Source organism: Lonchura striata, chromosome 3, assembly GCF_050655825.1.
Source record: "Lonchura striata isolate lonStrDom1 chromosome 3, ASM5065582v1, whole genome shotgun sequence".
NCBI lineage: Eukaryota > Metazoa > Chordata > Aves > Passeriformes > Estrildidae > Lonchura > Lonchura striata.
In genome coordinates this window covers 89,030,804-89,053,385 of record NC_140705.1, presented here as the reverse complement: position 1 = coordinate 89,053,385, position 22,582 = coordinate 89,030,804, and the positions used below count along the sequence as shown (strand labels likewise).

At 43.4% G+C, this 22,582-nt stretch overlaps 1 protein-coding gene across 41 annotated transcripts in view; it reads right to left on the bottom strand.

Moving 5' to 3' along the window:
- The window catches only part of LOC110469084 (uncharacterized), a 455,123-nt gene that overhangs the window by 60,156 nt on the left and 372,385 nt on the right, over positions 1-22,582 (bottom strand). For 40 of the 41 annotated variants that reach the window (XR_014953920.1, XR_014953919.1, XR_014953918.1 and 37 more), the window contains one exon: positions 13,907-13,970. The exons of the other annotated variant lie outside the window; for it this stretch is intronic. The gene's annotated coding sequence lies outside the window, so the exon portion shown is untranslated. The remainder of the gene's footprint in view (positions 1-13,906; positions 13,971-22,582) is intronic. 41 annotated transcript variants of the gene reach the window in all.

The window sequence follows — 22,582 nt, the reverse complement described above, 5'->3', positions numbered from 1 at the left end:
GTCTGTGAGGACTGATTAGCTTAATGTTGGGGTTTTCTTCACTTGTGGGTTTGGGTTTGTTTGTTTCAATTCTAAACAACTTCCAACATTTTCAGTGCTAACAGCCGAAGGAAAGTTTAGAGGGAAGGACGGGCCCATGAGTGGTTTTATTTGTTCATGCTTCTTTGAGTTGGTAAATCACACTGCATTGCTTTATTGAGTGTCCCTTTAGGAGTATATTGGAAAAAATTCTATCTGCCACAATTAATAGAGTGCCTAGTGCATCACACAGCACAGCCCCAGCGTCGGAACTCGGCATTCTCCCGGAGCCCTTTGGTCCCACACTAGATGCCAGAAAGGATAGTGGCTGTGACATGTGATACAACTGCTGATAAATGATGGTGATAATGCAGAACAAAAAGGCTAATGAGTTCTCCCCAACACCATGCTATTTTCATGAAATGAATGTGATGATGATGGCCCTATTTGCTACTTTTTTCCTTTTTTTTTTTTTTTTTTTGGCTAGTGAGTAGTTACTTATCCCTATACCTGCATGTTGGTTTTATCTTGTCTGCACAATGTCATGGAGAGACAGCCAAAATTAATGTCAGCATCTGCCTTCACTTTTAAACTATAAAAGAGCCTTTGAAGGTAGAGTAAACCAAAGAGGCCAGTAACTAATTATAACCCATTGTACTGGACTTTGGGAATAATGAATAGAAGCTATTCCCCAAGCGCTTAGCAGAGACAGTGGTGCCTTTGTGGTGAGGGAGATCCCTTCACTGGACCAGAGAGAGGAGAAATGGGATTGTTAATGTATGTAAGAGGCAGGAGGATTTCTATGGTGCTATTTCACTGCAGAGGCAGAAGGGAGCAGAGCCAATCATGGGAAGCGTAAAGGTGTGAAGGCACAAAGATGGAGAGTTGATTAAAAGCACCGTGGGGAGCGCGAGCGAACAAATCAATGGTAATGATGGAATTATGCCCGAGCGGAACCCAACAGTCTGAAGTGTCCTGGTGGCTCGGAGCTGGGGGATTAAAGGCTGCAGGAGCAGAGCCGGCCCTTGTCTTGCCTGTCACAGCGCTCAGGGATGGGCTGATCGATGGGATGGGCTCTGCTGCACAGCAGGGTGAGCGCTGCGGGGCAATGCCCAAGCCCAGCACAGGCACCTCTGCAGCCTGTGAGGTGTGAGGGTGGGATCCTGCCCAGGAGGCGGGATGCCACAAGGCTGTCCCGCCTGTAATGGGACGGGGCTCAGCTGGGGCAGCGGAAGCGTGAAGAAAGAAAAGGTAAAAGATGAGGGGAGGGGCCCTGAGTGTGCTCGGTGAGGTCAGAGTGGCAGGGGAGCAAAGCCACAGAGCATCCTGGTGGAGCAGGGACACGAGTGGCACTGGGGACACGAGCCGGGTAGCCGGGCCGGGCTCAGAGGCACCGGCAGGAGCTGAGGGAGCACGGATCAGAGCGGGCTGCAAAGGCACCGAGAGAAAAGCCTGGAGCAGCCTGCAGGGAGGGAAGCGAGGATTGGAGCAGCTGCCAGGATAAATGCAAGCCTGGCTGTAGCTAGGGCAGCACAGGCTGAGGGCTGCCTGCCCTCCCTGAGCTTGCCCCTGCTGGCTCTGACACCTCTACAAGCAGAATCAAAAAACACAGCCTCGGTTCTCTTCTCCTTTACTCCTTTAAGGATTCCTCTGCTGGTTTGAGGCACACATCTTTATGCACATAAATATCCCAGAGTCACCATTCCCACCTGGCTTTGTGTCTGGTGACCTCAGGAGAGAGGATGTAGGGACCGTCTGCCTGTCCCAAACTGCTCACACAGCGTTGCCTTGCCAGAGGGGAATTAAATGGGTGAAGAATGAGCCTATGAATAGAACCTGTCAGGATAGAGGTCTGTCCATAAGGGACTGCACCAGAACACGAAGCAACCCAGACATTTTCTCTCTGACAGCATCAGCTGTGCCAGCCCAGGGCCGGCTGCAAGGGCAGCACTGCCCAGGGGAGGAATGCAAGAGGACAGGCTGACCTCATGCGTGGCAGGAGATCCTCCCACACCACACAGCCAGAGCCAGACCTTTAGCAAACGTAAGGGCCATCATGCCTGCCCTTTTGGCACAAACTCACGATGAAATAAGTGAAAGCTAAACACTTTCAAAGTCAAATATTTGCCCAGTGGTGAAAAAGGCCACTGCAGCCAGAGAGAAGCTGTTCCTAGGTGGTCTCAGGCTGAGCAGATGCTACAGGACCACGCTGGTGGTCTCAGTTAAGAGACCTACAGATTGCTGGAGTCTACTTGTGCTCAGGCCAGCTGGGGAGGAGAGAGCAAATTTTATTCATCCAGAGTCTCCAGAAATAAAATTCTCTAAAGGAAAAGACATAGACTCACAAGTAGAAAACGTACAGATTCTTTCCAAATGGTCTTAATGAAGATTCTTTAAATATGGAGAGTTAAAATATCCCATATGTTAGCTTCCCTTATGGATCTCTTATACAGACTCAATCCTGAGCAAAAACTTATTCCCTTATTGAGAGAGGACCTCAATACCAAAAAGCAACAATCTGGTGTTTGGCTGGTTCCTTGCTTTTTCCTAATAATAGTGTGTGAAAAGCCTAAAAGGAAAGTATAAAGCTCAGAGCTAGGCTTGGGCACATGCCCCCAAACAGGCCCAATTTCCAGACAGGTTTCCTTCACTCTTGAAATCAGCAAGCCCCAGAAAGTGGAGAGGGAGATCTAGAAACAGCACAAATATGAAATGTAAATACAACACATTCCAGCACAGACCCTCACTGAAACAAGCCCTAGAACAAAACTCTCTCTTCCTGCTGGTGACAATGCAAAGCATGTCAGCATAATGGTATTTACTCAGTTAAATGAGAGCTGTAATGCACTTCAGCCTTAGAAAAAAAACATGAGCTATTTAAGTGTCCTGGTTTCAGATCTGAGGCTTTATTTGCATGTGGCTGTTGACTTCATCAGAAGTCACCACTGCCACCAAAGGCTCTGCTCTGTGACACTCCTCAGCTTGAGACATGGAATGGAAAAAGCCCTTTTGCTTCAGCTCAGCAGAACCCAGAGAAAGGTTAGTTTAGATACAAATAGACGTCACTTCACCATCTTTTACTTCCCTTTCCCTCAGTAAATTGTGAAAAAACATATTCATCCTCTTGAAGATCCCTGACTGAGAATTATACATTATTATTGTTAGGTACACTCATACTAAAGGGTGACGCTAATATGGTCAGTACAAACCATTTTTTTGTACATGAGGGTGCTGGGAAGACTTAATGAGCACTTTTTTTCTTGCCTATGTACCAGTCAGAGCCACCTACTTGTTTAAAATGGATTTTGCTATTTAATTTTTAAAACATATCTTCTTACACTTTCAACCCAGAGTACGCAGTTTTAGCTAAGCTCTCGTTGTTGTGTTTATTCTAAACTCAACTCCAAAAATTGACCTCTCTTGGGATGAAATTTTCTTTAAAAATATGATGTGGTAATTTCATTTTTAGTAAAGACACAACTGTCTTCATGTATGGAAGGCACTTGGAAAAAAAAACCCACTTTATTTTTGTAGATCCAGCAATTTGAGAAGACAGGAGTGAGTGAACAGTGGGCTAATCATTTTGTCGCCACTGACAAGTAGGGAAGGAGTTAATTATCTGCTTCTTTTCACTAATTCTCTTGCAGAGCTTGGTTGTGCATATTAAATGTCTAAGTTACCAGATTTAAAGAAAAACTTGATCTCAATTTGGCTACATATTAGAAGTGCCATTCCCTGTTGTCCTACCTAGCACTGTTAATTGCATACATTTAGCCCTCTATTGGAGAATAATTTAGCTTCAGATTGAAAAGAAACAGCCCTGGCCTTGGTTATTTTGGCATACAAGACTCCAGTATGACTCTGTTTTCTAAGCAGACATTAATGATTCTAAAACTAATATTCATTGTTTGAAGAGGCATAGCAGCCTTGGCATTTACTTAACCTTTTGTCTCATGTATGAGACTGAGTCAGCCTAAATCCTTTTCTTAATTAATATCTATTCTTTTTTTGTTCTGTCCAACATTATTTATTAAACAATTTGCATGCAACAATTAAGAGTTGAGAGATTAGGAAAAAAAAAACCCACTGTAGGAGCAAGCTCACTTGGTACTACAACAACCATCAAACTGGTTCTCCAACTGAAACAAAGCTCTGAGCAGGGATGAGAGGGGAATAGGGAGTAAGGAAGGTTAGGTAAAAATAAAAAAATCTGAAACCAAGTCTTACCATTCACCTCTTAGCCCTAACATTAAGCTATTCCCTACTAAAAAAGTAATAATTCTAGAGGGAAAGAGATAAAATACTACTGCAAAAGCATAAAACCCTGGGATTTGACACCTCCAGTGAATGTCAGTGATGACAGTTATGGTTGTGAATAAAGTGCAATCACTGAAACTGTTTGCTTATTGCTGTGGTAGAAAGAAATTATCATAGCTTCCTGTCGTGCCTCACAGGACAGCAATGCCTGCCCCAGCATGAGCTGCCCCAACTGAGCTCTCTGCTTCTCCAGCCTCTTTGTTTCTGTGTGCTTCCTTGCACTCTTGTGGCCACAACTACAGTGAGTAACTTGCTGGGTGGGCCACAAAAGCCCCTTAGGAATGTTGGGATCTACATGGACATTGGCAAGGACATCTCTGGCAATGGCAATAAACCATTCTGGGGTGGCATTATGAGCTGTATGACATTACCACAGAGCAGAATGGCAGCTGCATACACACGGAATTCACCCGAAATAGAGGTTCCAGCATCTCTCCTCACCTTTCCTCCTGGGCAGTAGCTTTGTGGAGTCACAGACACTTTGCTCAGGGGACTGTCTGCAAGACCTGAGCTGAATCACCTTTTATATCCTACCAGGGCTGGATGACAAAGCAAACCTACAGGAAAAACTAACACTTTCCCAAAAAGCACAGGTGTGATAGTATGAGCTGTATCCTGCACCCATCAGGATAACATTCCTCATACCAGGAATCTGATACAGTTCAGTTTCATACTTCTTTGGAGTCAAAGTCATCCTAAACCCTCTGCCAGCCAACCCCCAATTCTCTTGGGATCTCCTTTCTAAAAGGCATCAGGAGATCCCTGGGCACCACACAAAGCTCTTGATCCACACCTTTCACATGAACCAACAGAAAGTGAACCCTCCTACCCTGTGACGAGGTCAAAACACATGCTTGGGGGGAAGACAGTGAAGGAAAAAAATGGGACCAATGCTTAGAAACTGTTCTGAGAGCTGAGCTGGACCCCTGCCACTGTCTCGGTACTCCCAAGAGAAACACTCCAGGGATCCAGATGTGTAATTTTCTCCACAACTATCTCACCAGTGTGACACTACTTTAAATATTTCAGATATGGAGTTCAGCAGGTAATTTCAAGGCATGAACTTCGGCAGCAGGTTTTAAAATCCAAATGCACGTCTATAAACCCAACATATTAATAACTTAACAGTTTTCAATAAGACATCAACATTTGCATGTATCTTCCTACTTGTTATGTGCAGTACTACATTTTTTAATGTTTCTTGGATGCTGGCCAGAGAGTCTGAGTCCCTAGTTAGTTCAGCTATTACTTTCTTGCAACAATAGATCTGGGTCTTGGCCAAGTACTGGACTCATACTGCATACAAAAACACAAATTTCTCTCCCTTATCTGTTGATAGTCTTCACTTCCCAGGGAAGGGAGAAAAAATGGCATAAATTAAGATAAATAAGTAAATAAAAAAAAATTCAACACTAACTGTAGTAGAAGTATTTTTAGCATTTTTAAACACTATATATAATCAAAATATTTCCTCATTTATTTATACTGCTTTAGTCTCCCAAGAGTCTAACTCCTCAGGCTTTCCACAAGAGTGAGCAAGGTTACCTGACCTGAAATAAAACAGGGGAGAAAGAGGCTTCAGTATCATCCATCCTTTTTCAGTGTTCTCAGCCTATAGACTATGGAGGGGTTTAAAGAGGCCATGAAGGGTTAGAGATGGCCTCTGTTTTACATTTGACCTTTTTATCCCTTACTCAGAGCCTCTGGTGCCTTCAGAGGAAGACGGATGAACACAGAGGAGATGCCTTTTCAATGAGGTTTGAAAACATTGTCCAGCACAGCTCTGGTGGCAGGGCAGTGAATGTTGCCTTTTATTGTGGGTTTAAGGTGGCAAACTCATACTTAGATTAGCAAAGAACAAGGAGAAAGGAGCGGGTGATGCAACGATCACAGCTGTGGCTTCCCAGCCATATTAATCCCCCAGCAGCCTGAGCTGCCCCTGAAAGGGCTGGGCCTGCCCACTTGCTGGCCCAGCTGGGAAGGTTTTTGCTCACTTGAAGATCTACATTTTATCAGAGAACGAGGAGGCTACAACATTCCCCGACCCTAAAAATGCCCCTTGGTGCTGCTGAGTGCATGGAATTACTGCACTCCTTGGAGTGGGGCAATGGCAAGGGGGTTCCTGCCCTTGGTGACCACGGAACCACCACGGAACCTGAGCCAAGGACATGTGGGGCAAGGCCAGGAGCAGCAGGGAAGGCATCTCACCTTCCCTTGGGCTGCTGCCAAAATCCCATCCCAGTCCACTTCACTGTCAGTGTAACATTGATCCCAGCAGTCCACTGGGCTGACTTGGAAAATATTCCTAATAATATCAAGGTAGCTGACAAGGTAATAGAACACGATTCCTATACTTTCTGCTAGAGCTGTGTGAGTGTTTTTTTCTGTTCATTTGTCCAAATAAAGCCTTAATTTCTGTTGTTTCAGAAATTAGATCCTCTTGAAGAATAAAAGGATGCTGTGTTCGAGAGGGGTAGCGTTTTTATGAAGACATGTAATTAAAGGAAGCCATTAAAGATACTTGTAAAAATGATTCAGATTTTTATATATGATGACTAACTTATTATTGCTCTTCTTGGTCAGAGATTAATGGGAATTTCTTAAAGGATAGAGAATTATTTAACAAGCTTCAGGATATACAGGGCTTGGAATACACTAAAATAATGTGAATGAATAATAGGAAATGTGGCTGTTTATTCCCTTAACTAATGAACCAATGTTAAATCCAGAGATAGCAAGATGTCAAAAAAACTCAAACCCTAAACTAAAAATAACCTCAACCAATACATAACAAGCAAGTGGATGTTTTTTACATAAATCTAAACATAAACTTTAGCAAGAAATCCCTCCCTTTAAAAGAATCAGATTCCCATGTGCTCTAAATCAAAGTGGTAGAGGAACACACCAGCATGATCTCAGAAATGACTGATAAGCCCTAAAGACTATAAAGACAGAGTTTAAAATCAGGGGATGCTGAATATTCAGCCACTCCTTGTGAGGGGAAGGATGCAGCAAGGCAGAGAGAACAAACCTCTACTGCCTGCAAGAGCTTCTCATGAAGAAATTGTCTTTAGAGAGGGATGACAACAATGTGTGTGGGCAAAGATTTCTGTGCAAGCAAACCTGACTTCTAAGATCACAAGTAGCAGAGTAACTTGATGGTTCCCTTCATGACAGCCATATGGACAGCTTTCATTTTCCCAACTCTTCCAGGTTTTAAGTGACCTCAGTGTTAGTGAATATCACATCCCCTCTGGGCTGGAAGCCTGTGCCAAGAGGGAGTGGCACATCCCTAGGCTGACATTGGCACCAAGGGAAGGGAGCAGGTAACACTTCAGGAGAGACGGAAGTGGAAGGCAAACCAGTTTCTCAGGCAGCTCAAAAGAGTGTTTGGCTCTTTTCACAACAGATTTGACAAGTGTTTTCTGCAGTAACTGCTCAGAGCAACAAAGTGCAGTGATTCCTGTGCCCAGGTGAAGCAACAATAGTTCCCTCTCTCTGACTGAAACAAATAAACACAAACCAGCTATTTTCCAGAGCAGATCCCAACCAAGCCAGGTAGTAGCAGTGAGCCTTCTGCAGCCTGACACCCAATTATTTTAATATCCACTACATCTTCCCCCCTCTCAGGGCTCATTGGTTTTTTTTTTTTTTCCCTTTAACTTTCTGAAGGCACACAAAGAATTGAATAACCTTTTCTCTGCGTACCTGGCTACAGCCACATCACTGAGGGGGGTCATTTCGACATTTTAAGGGACCTGAAGTGTGTGACAACATGGCACTGCAGTCAAGAATCTTGCCGGGAAACAGAATAAGAAGATTTATTTTATTTTTAATATTTGAAAGATTTCAAAAAGCATTCAACTGGATTTCTCACTAAGAGGATGAGTGAAGAGAATCCTTTGTAACTAAGCTGGGAGGCCCAAGTCTTTTATCCATTGTTACACAGTTTTTCCCCAGGGCAGAGTTAGGAAGGCCTGCAAGCCCCAGCAGCTTAACAAGGCGAGTACACTGGGTGGGCTTTTCTGCCATTGCCTAAGCTTCTCCTGAGGAAGGAACCACCCGAGCCGAGCAGGTCCCGCGCTCGTCCCGGGCCCCGCCAGGTGTTATTTGGGAAGATCCTGGCAGCAGTGGTGCTCTGCCAGCAGTGACTCTGCCCGGCCTGCCTGCAATGCACACACACCCCCTCAGTGCCCAGACACCTCTGCCTCCTCAATAAACCAGGAGCAAAACCATTCCACACAAGATTAGCAGCGAGCTGGCACTTGGATTAATTGTTGCGCATTGGATTTTGCAAGCTGACTCTTCCTGTCGGCTTTTTTAAACCCCAACACACAACTGGTTGGTCAGAGATACCTTATCTCTTCCAGGATAGGCTGTGCAACAGGAGGAAACCAGTGTAGCTGTGCTGCTGACACCTTTCTTTTCTTCTCTTTTGTACTATTAACATCTGTATGTGAAAACCCTTCAGCCCTGATGCAAACGGGCTGGTGGGTTTTGATCACACAGACTGGGATATTCCCCAAGCTTGGTTTACAGCAGGGATGGACCCACCCACCTTCCCCAGAGGTGTTTGGGTTAGGCTGAAAGTGAGAACTTCCCTGAATGATTCCCAACAATGTCAAAAGGAGCTCAGGGCCTGAAGTGGGACACCCAGAACACATTTTTACCCCCACCACCACAAACTCTTGTTCTAGGCCCTAAATATGCAAGATCCCTATCTGTTGTATCTTGCTTGGCAGCATTTCACAGCCTTGATAGTCTCTGAGAGAGGTAAAGGAATGAGGAGCAGAAGGTCAAGGATTGCCCTGTCCATTTGTGCTTCAATTAAAGCCTCAGAGTTAACCATTAAAAGGTGTTCTCAAATTAAAGGTGAAATAAAAGATTACTTCTAAGTAATTAAGCCCCTCTTTTCCTTACTTGCTATTAAATTTGTGGGACATTAACACAGCAGAAATTTTGAGGGCAAATGTTTTATGCACAAGTCCAGAGTAGAAGAATATGGAGTCTGTCAATAACAACAGAAATATTTGCTTCCTTGATCCCACTGAAATTAATGGTCTGTAGTTTAGGTATGTGTCAGTGCCATAAAGCAGGATATTCTTGGGAACTGGGTGCTCCATGTGTCAGTGATGGAGTTATGGAGTGGCAGTGGCCATTTCATTGTCAAAGTTACAGAAGGGGTTTTCCTTTATGCTCAGCTCTCCTGTTTATACTCCAACAAAAAGCTGAAGAAATTCCTAAGTCAGACTCAGAGCCATGGTTGAAAGTTTTTTATAAATTGGAAAGGGATTTGGCCAGAGGCTTTCAAATGATGGCACCCCTGAAAAAACACAGCTCACAAGCACAGACTGTGCCCTTCCTGGTTTTCTCACACAGGGGTGATCCTGGGTATGAGCAAAATTGTTTGACAAAATTATTGCCCCTCCCATGCCTCTTCTCTACTAAAGCCCAGCTCTCCTTCTCCAGCCCCACCATTCCCATGGAGATGCTGGAACAACCCAAGAAAAAAGTATCTCGTGCTATATTTTAATGTTTATGGTATAGCTTTTTGTATAATAGGAATAATCACTATTGCTTTGTAGTACACTTACAACAAATAGCTTCTGAGATTGCTCAAACACTTTAGCTCCCCTTCAGCTCTTAATCAAACTCAGCAGCTGTTTATTGCAATTACACCATAAAGCAATAGACATTATCCCTTAACTAACTGTCTTATTAATATAGGTAGTTACACAGCTACTTCATAGTTAGTCTTAAATAACTGCTTTTAATTATTTTATTAACATAAATAACCATCTCAATAAATTTAAATTAAATGCATATGTGAGAAAATGCAATTTAAAGCATTGCACAGAATTGCATCTGTTTACTAATGTTTAAATTGATGTCATTGTGTAATTCAATTAAAGTGGAACTTTAATTTATTTCAATTTTTGATGGTCATGAAATACCTACGACACCAGAACTTCCTAAACATTGAAATGGGCACTCTCTCCTCTTCTTGTGTTGCTGTATTTTCTTGGCAATACTAGTTTGCTGCCAGGCAAATAAGATTTCTCTTTACCCACAAAACTTACAATTTAATATCCCCATTTCATTTTGTTTTCTTTCCATTCCCAAAGCAACAGATGACTGGATTGCATTTTGCCTTTTGGTTCAGTTGTGCAACTCTGCTTTCAGTGGAGAACACGATTTTCCTTTCCTGTGCAATGCTGGATCCTCCATGTCTTATGCCATTTGTTCTGCTGAGATCAAGCTCTTTGCCTTCAGCTAAAGGGAAGGCAGACATTGCCTGACCTGGCCTGAAATCCCCTTTTTCTTCCTCAGGGGGGCTGGTTTATTTTTTAGGGGGCTCATCCTACCCCAAAATCCCACACTGCAGAGGAAGCAGCACTTGCACAGCAGCTTTCATCCCCCCAGTGCCACCATGGAATGTGTCTCTGGAAAGGGACCTCAGCCCAGATTTGTGCATTCCATCCCTCATTCCCCAGAAGGCTCTGCCCAGCACACTGGCCTACTCAGATTCTCTTTGGGGGATGAAACAAAAATCTCCTTTCCTTACTCTGGTTTAGGTACCTCCTCTGAAGGATAAAGAGGAAAATGCTTGCTGGAGAGCAAGGAGAAAAGGAAAGGGACTCACTTCATCCCTCAGAGAGAACAGATGACATTAGGGAGCACTAGGAGAAACTAAAAGTGGAAAGTGTAAGGCAAGAACGGGGCGAAAAGGAGGCTGGAAAACATAAATATGCCAAAGGAGGGGAGGAGTTCTCACATACTTTCCTGCCAGCTCAAAACTTTTAATTCTGTAGCTGGTGCAGGGACCTGACAATGTGAACTGCTACCTCTCAAATGACAGCAAACCCCTCAAAAGTAACTGGGATATATTGAAGTCAAGAAAATGTAAAGCAAAATTTCTCAGAAGGTCTTGATTGGGTCTCAGCAGCTTTATAACCTTCTAAACCGTGGAAACGAAGACATATTTGGCACTTGGATGTCAGTCAATGCCAAGGATTTTACAGAAGAGCAATGAAGGGAAGAATTCGGTACAATAATGGTGACTATTGCTAAGTATCAAAGTCCATGCCACCCTCTGGCTGCTCATCAGAGGACACAGTCTCCCATCAGGGTATCATTAAAGAATTTCAAATTAGGTTTCAATGCATTTCCATACAGGTACACTCTTTGTCAGGAGGAAGGTGCCTCAGTGACATCAAGCCTATGGAAAAGGGGAATGTGGCTGGGACAGCAAAGCTGAAAACAGTAATTTATTGATTTTAATACTAATATTCAAATGCACCAGATAACATGAAGAAATAATTACAGGCTCCATCAGAGAAGGGTTGTAATCTGGCAGACACACTAAGCTCCCCTGGAGAAGAGCTCTTAAAACTTTACAGACTCCACTGGGCAAAGACAGGTGACTCAGTACAAAGGGTTTTTACAGAAAAATGTAGAAGCTAGAGTGAAAGCAGACATGTTTAAACTTCAGGTAACTGAGAGTGATCAGGGGTTGGATAATTGAAGTTCCAATGTATATTTGCCTACATTGTCGCTCACCTTTGAGCCCTACCTAGGCATCTTGACATTTATGTAGTCTGAAATCCTGAAAGCTCTGAGTTTAGACAACTAAATTGTTGCTTGTCAATTTAGCCTTGACTGAAAGACAGGTGTTTTGTTTCAGAGTAACACTCCTTTCAGACTCCTCTATTCCCAAGCTCCTATTACAGAGCTAAGGAACTATCAAAAATGAAATAACTTATAAGCAGGCAAAGACATTTACATACCTTGAACAAAGGAATTCTTTGGGCAAAATAGGGATTTTTAATTATTGCTTGTTTTTTGTCATGTGGGAATCTCATCTCTGGCTCTCTGGTGGGAGCTGGAGGAGCTTGGAGACTTTGAAGGTTCCTACATTTTTAGTACTGCTATGCAGTTTTACAAGCTGAATGCAAAATGCTGCCTGAACACAAATCCAGCTGAGAATCTGAATCAGAATTCTCCAAATATGCAATTCTGGAAGCAGGCATACAACACACACAGCAGTCCAGTGGCAACAGGGTGAGCAAGGGGTACCTGTTAGGCTCATCCTAACGTTACCTCTAACTCAATGTGGGTCATTATTGCCAGGCTTTCATTATCATCTCTAATACCTCAGGGCTTCTTGGCATTGTGGCAGGGCTTGGACCTCAATCCCTTTATTTATGCCATTCAGTGTGCTGAAGGCAACAGAAGACAGGCTTAATCACAGTGACCTGCCAATAACCTCAGCTGTGACCTGGAGGGATCCCCAGTTTTGGCATAGGTTAAGGGTCTCATCTCATTTAGAACCTTAAGCTGGATTCGAACTGTAGCCCCAGAAGTAAAAAAGCCAGCGTTTTTATCTGGGAAGCCACATGGCTCTGGCTTCCTGATTGGTACTTGTGACATCCTAGTATTGGCAAACCAGGGGCATATTAAGTGTGTGCTCTATTTTCTGCCCTTAATTATGGCCAGCCAGTCTGAGTTTTCTTTCCTTTCCTTTTTATTTTTTTTAAAGGATTTGAGTGACAAAGTGACTATGCATATCATTCCACATTTGAACTGTAAGACTTCAGTTTTTCTACCTCTAGTGTGTAATTGGATCAGCTGCCAGTTACAGAAAGGAGCTGGGTGAGTATTAAGTGTGTGGAAAATGAAGAAGAGCCCAAGTGTGAAGGGGAGGAATAATTTGACAAAGCCTGCAGTGAGCTGTACGTGGTTTTCCTGTTCCAAAATGGAGTAGGTTTTGAAGCACATGAGAAAAAACTGGCTTTGATTTATTAGCTTTGGTTCACAGAATGCAAGCCACAATCTTGGAGCAACTCAAGACATATGGAAAACCACAGTCCCTGCCCCAAGGAATTCACAATACCCACATTATCATACTGAGATGGACCAGTGCCAGCTTGAAAAACACTCTGTTTTTCTCTGGGTCTTGAAAACCTTGTCAGGCAGGGCACAAAGCTGCTGCTGCCACGGCTGAAGCTTGGTGTGCCCATGGTGTGGTGGCCCTCAAAACACCCAGTGCTCTTTTGTAGGTCCCCACTGTAACACTGCCTCACTTGAATCTGGAGTCTCTCAAAGAAATTAAGATGATGTAAATATGAAACAGTATAGAACCAGCCACTAAAATCCACGGTAAATCTCAGCCCTTTAAAAATGCAAAAAATAGGCGAAGACTGTGCAGTTTTTCTGCACAGTGACAGTTTTTCTGTCACAAGAAAGTTGAGTTCCAACACTAAGCACAGGTAAGGTAGGATCACACAGACAGAAACAGTTCTTCATCCAGCAAGCGTTCAACCATTTATATCTTTAGGAAGTGCAAGCAAAATCCCCTCAGGGATTGGGAGTCTGTAGGTTCCTGCTCAAACTCTCCTGGTGGGACCCAGAATATCCTTTGCTTTGCATTCAAAGATGCAACTCAAGACAACAATCTAATCATGAGGCTATCAATTGAGAGGATTAGGAGAGAGATCTGCAGCCTGAGATCAAGGAGAAGGTCACAACATCCAGTGCAGCTCATGAAAGAAGCAGAAGAAATGGCAATTACCTGGAAATTCCCAGACAGTTGTCCCTCAGCTCTAGAAATGTGCCATAAAATCCAGCATGCTGATCTGTAATGAGTAAACAAGAAAAATTTATTAGTGATGGAAACAAGAATTGCAGACATGCCAGGTGACTGCCCAGTGCTGTCCAAAAGGTGGAGAGACCAAAAACCGATTGAGATTTGCTACCTCCCAACTCTAGGGGGTTACACCTGGTGGTTTGCCCATAGGGCCAAATTGATATCCTCGGATTTGGAAATTCCTCTGCTTTGCCTTCAGCAGCAGCCACTAATTGAGAGAAACACTGTCCTAAAAGGGCTCCAGGGTTATGGCCATAGAGTCACCTCCTTTCTGGTATAAAAGCCCTGCAGACAAGTTGATCAGGTAAAAAGACAACAAAAAACCATCTCAAAATCATTTCTTTCTGACTCTCCAAGGGGGTTAGGACATTAAGACAGAGTGCCCTACCTCAAAGGAAGTCAAGATTGGATCAGAACATCTCAGAGAGATAGAGAAGGAGAGATGGCAAGAGGCAGCAGTGTAAAGGTTTTATCAGCATGAGCTGTGGGTGACCACATTACTCATAGGTCACTGTGCTTTCCAGCTGACTAGCAACAGATGAAATAAGGAAAACAATGCCCTCCAGATTTCCAGGTAGCAGCTGCAGCCAAGGCTGCCTTTTCACCTGCCCTTTTAGTATGGAATATGCAGACACTGCTCAGAAACTGCCTGACTTCCCATGCAAAAGGGAACCGTGAGGGCCCACTGTCAAGGAGAACACCAAGGTAACATTTCTGTTATTAGAGGGAGGAAGCCTTCAAGTGCAAGGCACCTGGTTTTCCCTACAGCTTGCATACTTCCAGGATTTCCTAAGACTGAACTAGAAGTACATCAGAGATCCTTGTGGATCACCAGCAGGAAGGCACCAGGGATGGATGTATTTTTTATCCTGATGTCAATTCACAATGGCTACACCAGAGAACAGGTGCAGTTCTTCATGTCCCACAGCAGCAGCCACAACACAGACTTTGTTACCTAGCAAAGATGTTAGGTATCAAATAAATAAAATAAAGATCCTCTATTTATACCAAAGCAATGCCATTCTGCCAGGCTCTGCACAGAGACTTTTGCTTGTGTTCCTGGAAGGTGCCATCTAATCAGATACACACCCCGAGATCCCAACAGCTGAGGGGAAAATCACACTGCCATTCCTGACACTTCTCAAATTAGCAAGAGCTTATAACCATAAGGATTTGTGGGATCACTCTCCTGCCAGGGCTTTATGCACATGGGATAAGGTAATGTCTTCCTGCTCTCTGCTGAATTTTCTCACCCCACACTGCATTGTTGTTTCCTGTGCTCAGAGATCTCCTACTTGTGTTTGAACTCTCTGAATACTTCTCTTCAGCTCTACACAAGGAGCCAGAGGCCTCGGTAACCTTCTACCCCAGCAGTTCTTTTCCTGCAGTCAGGAAATTAGCTCTCCTTTTTTTGTTTGCTTTTAATTGAAAAGAACTAGGGGAATTCCCCCTTCCTGTGCCTGGTTTCATACAGGGCTCTGATGGCAGTTGGTGACAGCAGCAGAAAAACCCAAGCCACACCACTCACAAACAATGGTGCCACACTTTGTGTAGGGTTTTATGTCAATATTTTGATAACTTCAGCTATTCCACATTCTTACTGGTATTGAGATGTCTAAAAAACAATGTGTGCTTCAAGTAATTAAGTAAGCATCATGATAGACCTGTGTAAACACTTCTTCCCATAAAAACTCAAATCAGGTAAAACTCTGAGACTTGATTTTCAGCTGATATAAACCCTTGAAGATAATGCAATTACTGGTATGACAGTTTTCACTCTGAAATGTTCTGGCCCCTCTGTCTCCTCCATGTGAGCCGAGGGAACAGGTACCAGCAGGGGAAGGTTTCATGTCTCTGCCTCTCTGGTGTTAGTTCATACCAGGAGCTGCATTTTACCCCATACCCCAGCAGGATTTCTTTTTTCTTCATTCAAGAAATTGTCTTTTTTTTTTTTTTTTTTTTAAAGCAATCAACAAGAGAACTTCCCTTTCTTTTTTCCAGCTTTGGAATAGGAGCTTGATTTATATTTTCAGCTAAAAATCCCCCAAAGTCATGAGAAGATGTGTTGGGAAAGGGATTAGAGAGGAAAGTAAGTGGTAACACTAATACATTTTACCAGGATATAGGAAGAAGATAAATATGAGACAGACAAACAAGAAAGTTTAGGAAAGAAGGGGGAAAACACATGAAAGGTGTAGTAATAAAGGAATCCCATCAGTAGCAACAACTTGAGGCGGAAAGAGGACTGATGAATGGCTGGGCTAGCATGAGTGAGGAAGGGTAAAACAAACCTTTTCAAAGCATGGAAAAAGAAAACCAAATTGCATTTAAAAAAACCTAGTAAGAGAAAAAAAAAGAAGACAAATAAAACAGGGAGGATTTCTAAGAGCACAAAAGCAGAGGTCAATGCCCCATGGTCATTTCCTAAGAAAGGAGGAAGCAGTAGTGAAGGAAAATACCAAAATATAAAAGACTCCTTATAAATAAAGGGCACACTGACTGCTAGCCCATGATTTTTTTGAAGGTTTGCTATCAGCATATCTCCAATGATAAATGCCTTCACATGATGCCAGCTCTTTGCAGGCACTACTGCAGCAAATCAGTTCTGCCGGGCCACAGATGAAGTGACAAGGAATCACTTCCCTCATTCCACGTGGCACAGCCCTGGTCCATGCACATGCTGAGGATAAATCCTCAGGAAAGGAGCACAGGGCAGCAGTGTCCAGCAGCACCAGTGTCCAGAGGAGGAGAACAAAAATTGGAATTAAATTGGCAGCATGTAGCTTCATTCCAGCAATGACTACAAAGGTACATCTCTGACCAAGATTCCTCATTCCATGTCCTGCTCCAATTACTCCTTTTTGTGCCTTGGGCACTGGTTTGTCTAGACAGAAAAAAATACTTCTAGACTGTTCCTGCCACACCCACCAAAACTGAAAATTGCCAAAAGCGTCCTCTGAATGGCAATGGCATCCACAAAAAGACTGGAATGACACAAACATGTTCAGGAGCTGTTTGGTGACTGCTGAGACCAGGCTGGTGCCCTGTCATGACAGTAACCTCATGTCATTCATTAAACCCTCTAAGCTCAAACTGATGTCCCAAACTGCCTTCTGAGTGCCCTGGAGCACACAGCTCCAATCTCAGTTTTCCATGGAGAGGGAAGTACCTGAGCCATCCCACTGACCTGAAGAGCCATGACAGAGAGGTGCAGGCCCAGTGCTGGGCAGGGATGAGGCTCCATGGAAGAATGGTAGATGGAAAGGCTCAATTTTAAAAGTAAAGATGTATGGTGGCCCTCAGAATTTGTGCAGAAGCTTGATGGGGTTAAAAGCTGTGCCCACTGACGTATTTCTAGCAACCCCCAGGCATTATCCTTTGTGTGGGCAAATATTGTTCTCCTTCCCATCCCATCAGGGGGGTTCTGTGATTAATACAGATAGTTTCAAAGGCAATATTCTGCCTATTGATCAGAGCTCCATTCTGGGAGGGAGAGATTCAGAGTGACACTGAAAGCTGAATCTGCAATGTGTATGTGCACACTGACTTGCAACAAAAGAAGTACAGAGAGTCCTCTGTTTATCAGTAAAATCCAGTTAGATCCTGAGGTATCACCAAAAGACAACAGGCTGGCCCCAAAGCCTCAGTTCCATAAACTCCCACATTGTGCTGCCACAAAGAGGAGGATGAGCAGATCATGTCCAGGTCCGGTAACCTTTGCTCAGGATTGTCATGGAAGTATTGCCTTAACTCACCACAGCATCTTCACTATGAGTACTTCTGTCCATACCACCTTTGCCAAAATAAACACTGCTTTGATTTTTGGGGTTTGGTTTGTTTGTTTTGTGGCTGGGGTGGGGAAAAAAAAGGCAGGTTAATTTTTTTAATAGCCAAAAATATGGATAGAAGTCCACTTTTTTTTTTTTTTTTTTTTTTTTTTTCTGGAACAGACAGCTAAGAATCATGGAATAGCCTTTTTTTTGTCTCCCCATACCCTTGCTCTCTACAGGACCCCTGCCTTAAGATTAGCTGTTGGTCTGTATTACCCTCGAGGCCAGACACTCTTTGGATTTGGTTATTATATCAAGGTGCATTTGTGCTTCTAAATGGGCAGCTGTACTGTACATGGAGCACAAAAGAGCAAAATTCAGCCTGCTCCAGCGTGGGTCCAAAGCCCAGCATGTCTGTGATGCTGTAGCCTTTTGTTTCAAATGCAGATAGATAAACTACAGCCTTTTTTCCATGACGGTTATAATGCAGAATATGAAAAACTCTTGGGATGGTTTAAGCTGCAGGGTATTCTCCCAGAGTTCTGTCCAAAAATAATCTAGTAAAAATGTGGACAGAGAACCATCGACCTCTGCTTTCCCCTGAACATATGCAGCTCTGATCAGTCTGGTATTTCAAGAAAAACAAGGTCCTGAACCCTAATCCTCAGACACATAACAAAGCACACTTCACAGCTGTGATGCACAGCTACTATCAGCTCCGAGGCCTGAGTGGGTCCCAAGACAATGCCTCCTTTATCACCCAGAGGACAAATATCTAGACAGCAATATTTTCTGCTTGAATGCTTCAAGCATCTCTCGCAACTCCTGACTGAAAGAGAAAACTGAGCTGAGAGTGTTTGCTGAGTGATTATTTTAATTTACTACTTGATGTAAATCTAAATGAACTGACATCCAGCTTGAGATGGACAGAAAACAATCATTGTGAAAAAAGAAAGAAGGCTAATATTACAATATCATTTGAGTAGCATAGGTTTAGGCAACTTTAACAGTGGCAATGTAATAGATAGTGAGGCACGGTTTGCATTTCCTTTTCTTCACTCAATTACCATAATAAGTTCTGTAATTTTAGGGCTGTTTATTTATCAGGCGACGATAACAAAGACGCTCAGAACACGGTGTCTGAATGCGATAGTACAAAGCAGCCCAGTGATGGCCCCTGCATGCAGAGGGATTGTCGATTCCTATACCCCTGATTATCCCTGTGTACCTGTGCTCAGAACCAGCAATATCCCCTTTTTGCTAATTGCCAAAATGGCATATGCTCAGCCCCTGGCTTCAGGCAGAGCGAGGGAAAGGGGCAGGAAAGGAAGAAAACTTCCTGGTGAAGTTCTCCAGTGCTTAAAAAACCTGTCAAGTCACTCTGCTGAGCTTTCTGGTATGAACAATAGATTTGGGACCTGGCCTGCCTGCACCAGGGAATCTGTCACTGCTGCTCTCTGATCTGGGCATCCAGCGTTTGATGGCTGCGCGGTGTCACAGAACAGCTGGAGGAGAGGCAACCCGGCTGCGCCGAGACGGAGAGAAAAAACAACAAACAAAAAGCAAAAGCAGAGGTTTCTTTGTGAGGCAGACACACGGTTATGGACTCTGCCAGAGCCAGACGTGTCACCTGCAGCATGGCCTGTGGTGCCCTGCACTGAGAGGAGCAGGCACTGCTGTCCCAGCATCCGTGCCCAAAGGAGTGCCATGGAGAAGATGCAACACAACCCCACGGAGAAAGCCCAGCAACAGCTCCCTCCCAGGGGGTTCACCATCTCCTGCAGCTCCTCACAGCATTTTCCCAGTGGAGACCACCTCCATGAGCCCCTCCAGTGGCACCACCAGTGTGTGTGAGTGGGTGGGAGGCACCACAAGCCCATCACTCTGTGCCTCTCTCAGTACATCAAAGCCCTTGTTGCGCCCCCAAGAATGACTGAATGGCAACTCTTTATTATACTCTGAAATGCCTGTGTCAGTTTTTGGAGGATTTGTGGTTGGAAAGACTGATCTACATGCCTAATTTCTTGCCCATTGCCTTAGAAGTATGAACCTAATTTGAAACAAAACTCACAGAGTAATGTCCATTTTGCGTATACCAAGGATCAATGGAAAATCCTATGACTGAATAAAAATAAAGGGAGTTGAATGAAAATGGAACTCAATGGGTTTCTGAGAATGCCACTCAACAGCCTGGAGGTTTTGGAAGAATACCAGGCCTTCCTATAAAATGCTTAGAACCACTACTTTAAAGAAATCTCTGCAGTTCCTTCTTAAATTTCTACAGGAGGCTCAAAAGCATGTCGGAAATATTTTTACTCCCTACCATAAGATGTTTTTCATCAGAGTAACATGCCTCTTAACCCATAGCCATATAGTCAATTAAATTGCATGGGCATATGTGTGTTTATTTACATAATGTGTAAATGTATAGCTGGGTATATATAAACAAAAGGCTTTGCTAACAGGGAGGAACACACATGGCGGTGTAATTTGTGTATTCGCACACTGTGCGACTGCAGCCGCTCACGTCAATGCCATCCATCACCTGTATTCACCAAAACCCCGGCAGCTCTGCTCCACACGCTGCCTACAGGTCCACCACCATGATAATCTCCTTCCTCAATTAATTAAGGACAATTTAAATATTTTAAGTGAATTACATTAACATGACAAAACAGTAACATTTAAATTGTGGAGCTGCAAGGAGGAGAAAACCTGTGACAAAGTCCCTCTTTCAGCACAGTTGCAGAGAAGGATCTTACCAGTTGACAGTGTACATTATGCACAGCCGAACTGTGGACATTTTCTGTCAAGCACTTAAACAGAAAGACACAACAATGGCTCCAGTATGGAAAAGGAATTATCTGTGGGGGACTGGTCCTCACTAAGGGCAAGCTTGACAAGTCCAAGCAGGCACCTGGAGCAGCATTTAAAATAACTCTGCCACACCAAAGAGGCTCATCATGAAGCCCTGCCTAAATCACCATGGGTTTGTACAGAACCTCCATTAACTGCCCTTATGAAAAAACACTATTAGTCTACTGAGTATTTTTTAAGTGCCCCTGTCAAATATTGCTTCAGTAACAGGACTACAAATAAATGGTATGAAACATCACAGATGGAAATTAATATTTTTTGTTAGTTCTGTGGAGCTTCGTACAACAGATCTGAAATTTCACATTCAGGACTCAGCAGTGAAATAACGTTTTTCCTTCTAGGGACAAAATTCTGCAAGGAAAGTTTTCGAGAAACCCAGCTTGTATTTATATCCTCCCTGTGCAGCCACTACGGATCTCGCACTCCTTCCACTGATGAAGTAACTGATTAACACATTCCATTACTGGGATTTGCAAATTAAAGGCTGGATCCTGCCACACATACATGAGTCAGCCTTAATCACATGAGCAGCCCCCAGCAGGAGCAGGGATCGGGCCCTTCCAGAAGGAGAAGAGCTGCATGAGCCCCTCCATGTGCCCTGACAAATCGGCACGTGCTAATGGAGAGCGATGGTGCAGGTACATCAAAACTCTGGTTACTCGTGCCACTGATCTGGGAGGGATCTGGCACTTCCAGGAATACAAGCAGGTTATGGTGAGGACCACAGAAGGACCTGAAAGTCCTCAGAGCTCCTGCTGCTCTTCACCAACCTCCACCGTGGTCAGCGTGTGATGTCATGTTGTAGAAATGATGGTGATGTCACACAGCGTGAGCTGAAATTTCCTGAAAACCCAAATTCTGGCTGAAACTCCCCAAGGCGTTTTTCCTGCCAATGAGAAGTGGAGGACCAAGAGCCCCACCCCTGAGAGAAGAGGGATTGCTTACCCAGGAAAGAAACATTAAGGGTGCCAACATTTCACTGTGAAGACCACACTGCATTTCCTGTTGGCAATTCTTAGCTGTAATTATGGAAACTATTGCAATTAGGTTATTCTAATTATGAAAATCTATTTCCTTTTAAAGATTTCAGAGGAACCTTTTATTTTTAATGAAAAAGAACACATAAAAACACTGAAATCCTTTGAATTCCTTCTCATGCCACAGAATCTGAGCACAATTTATCTAGATAAGTTTTAATTATAGCCTTTCCAGAAAGACAGTACTCTGTATAAATAAAAAGAAATATAATTGATAAATGTAGTCAAATGGTACCAGGTTGTTTAAATAGACCATTAAGCTCAAAATGTCTAAAGTTAAATTAGATTGTATTCTCTTTCACCTAGGGCTTTTGTAAGGCACAACTGGAATGTATAGTCTTGTCCACATTAATTTTTACTGCCACGGTCAAAAAGGAGCATAAGTCTGCAACTTGTGTAGAATTTTCTTTCTTTATTTGACATGATCATAGTAGATGAATTAGCTCCCTTGGTGCAGAGAGTGAAAGAAGGTTAGTTGAGGGAAATAAGGAATTTTCAGAGGAAAGAAAAAGTTTGAGGGAAACATATGGTTTAAAGGCTCTAGCCTATTTCAGATCAAGCTGAGAGAGTTGAGATCTGTTGGTTCAGAGATCCAGTTCACTGCACATTCCTACTGTGCCTGCCTACTAATTGCATCCCATGTTTGTCAATCAAATATTTGCAATTAACAAAAATATTCCCTTAAGAGACATATAACAGAGGCTGCTAAGGATCCATTGCTTTCCTATTAGACTTGGCTCCAAAAAAATAAAAAAAAGGTCTTCAAAAATATTCTGCTGATGATGACACTGCCAGACACTTCCAGTCAAAACATTAACAAGCAGAGTAGGTGGCATGGGGGCTTTTCAAAGAGATTTTTTTCAAAGAAGAAAAACTTTGATCTTAGTGTTTCTGACCCATCCTCCACCTCTGATTCT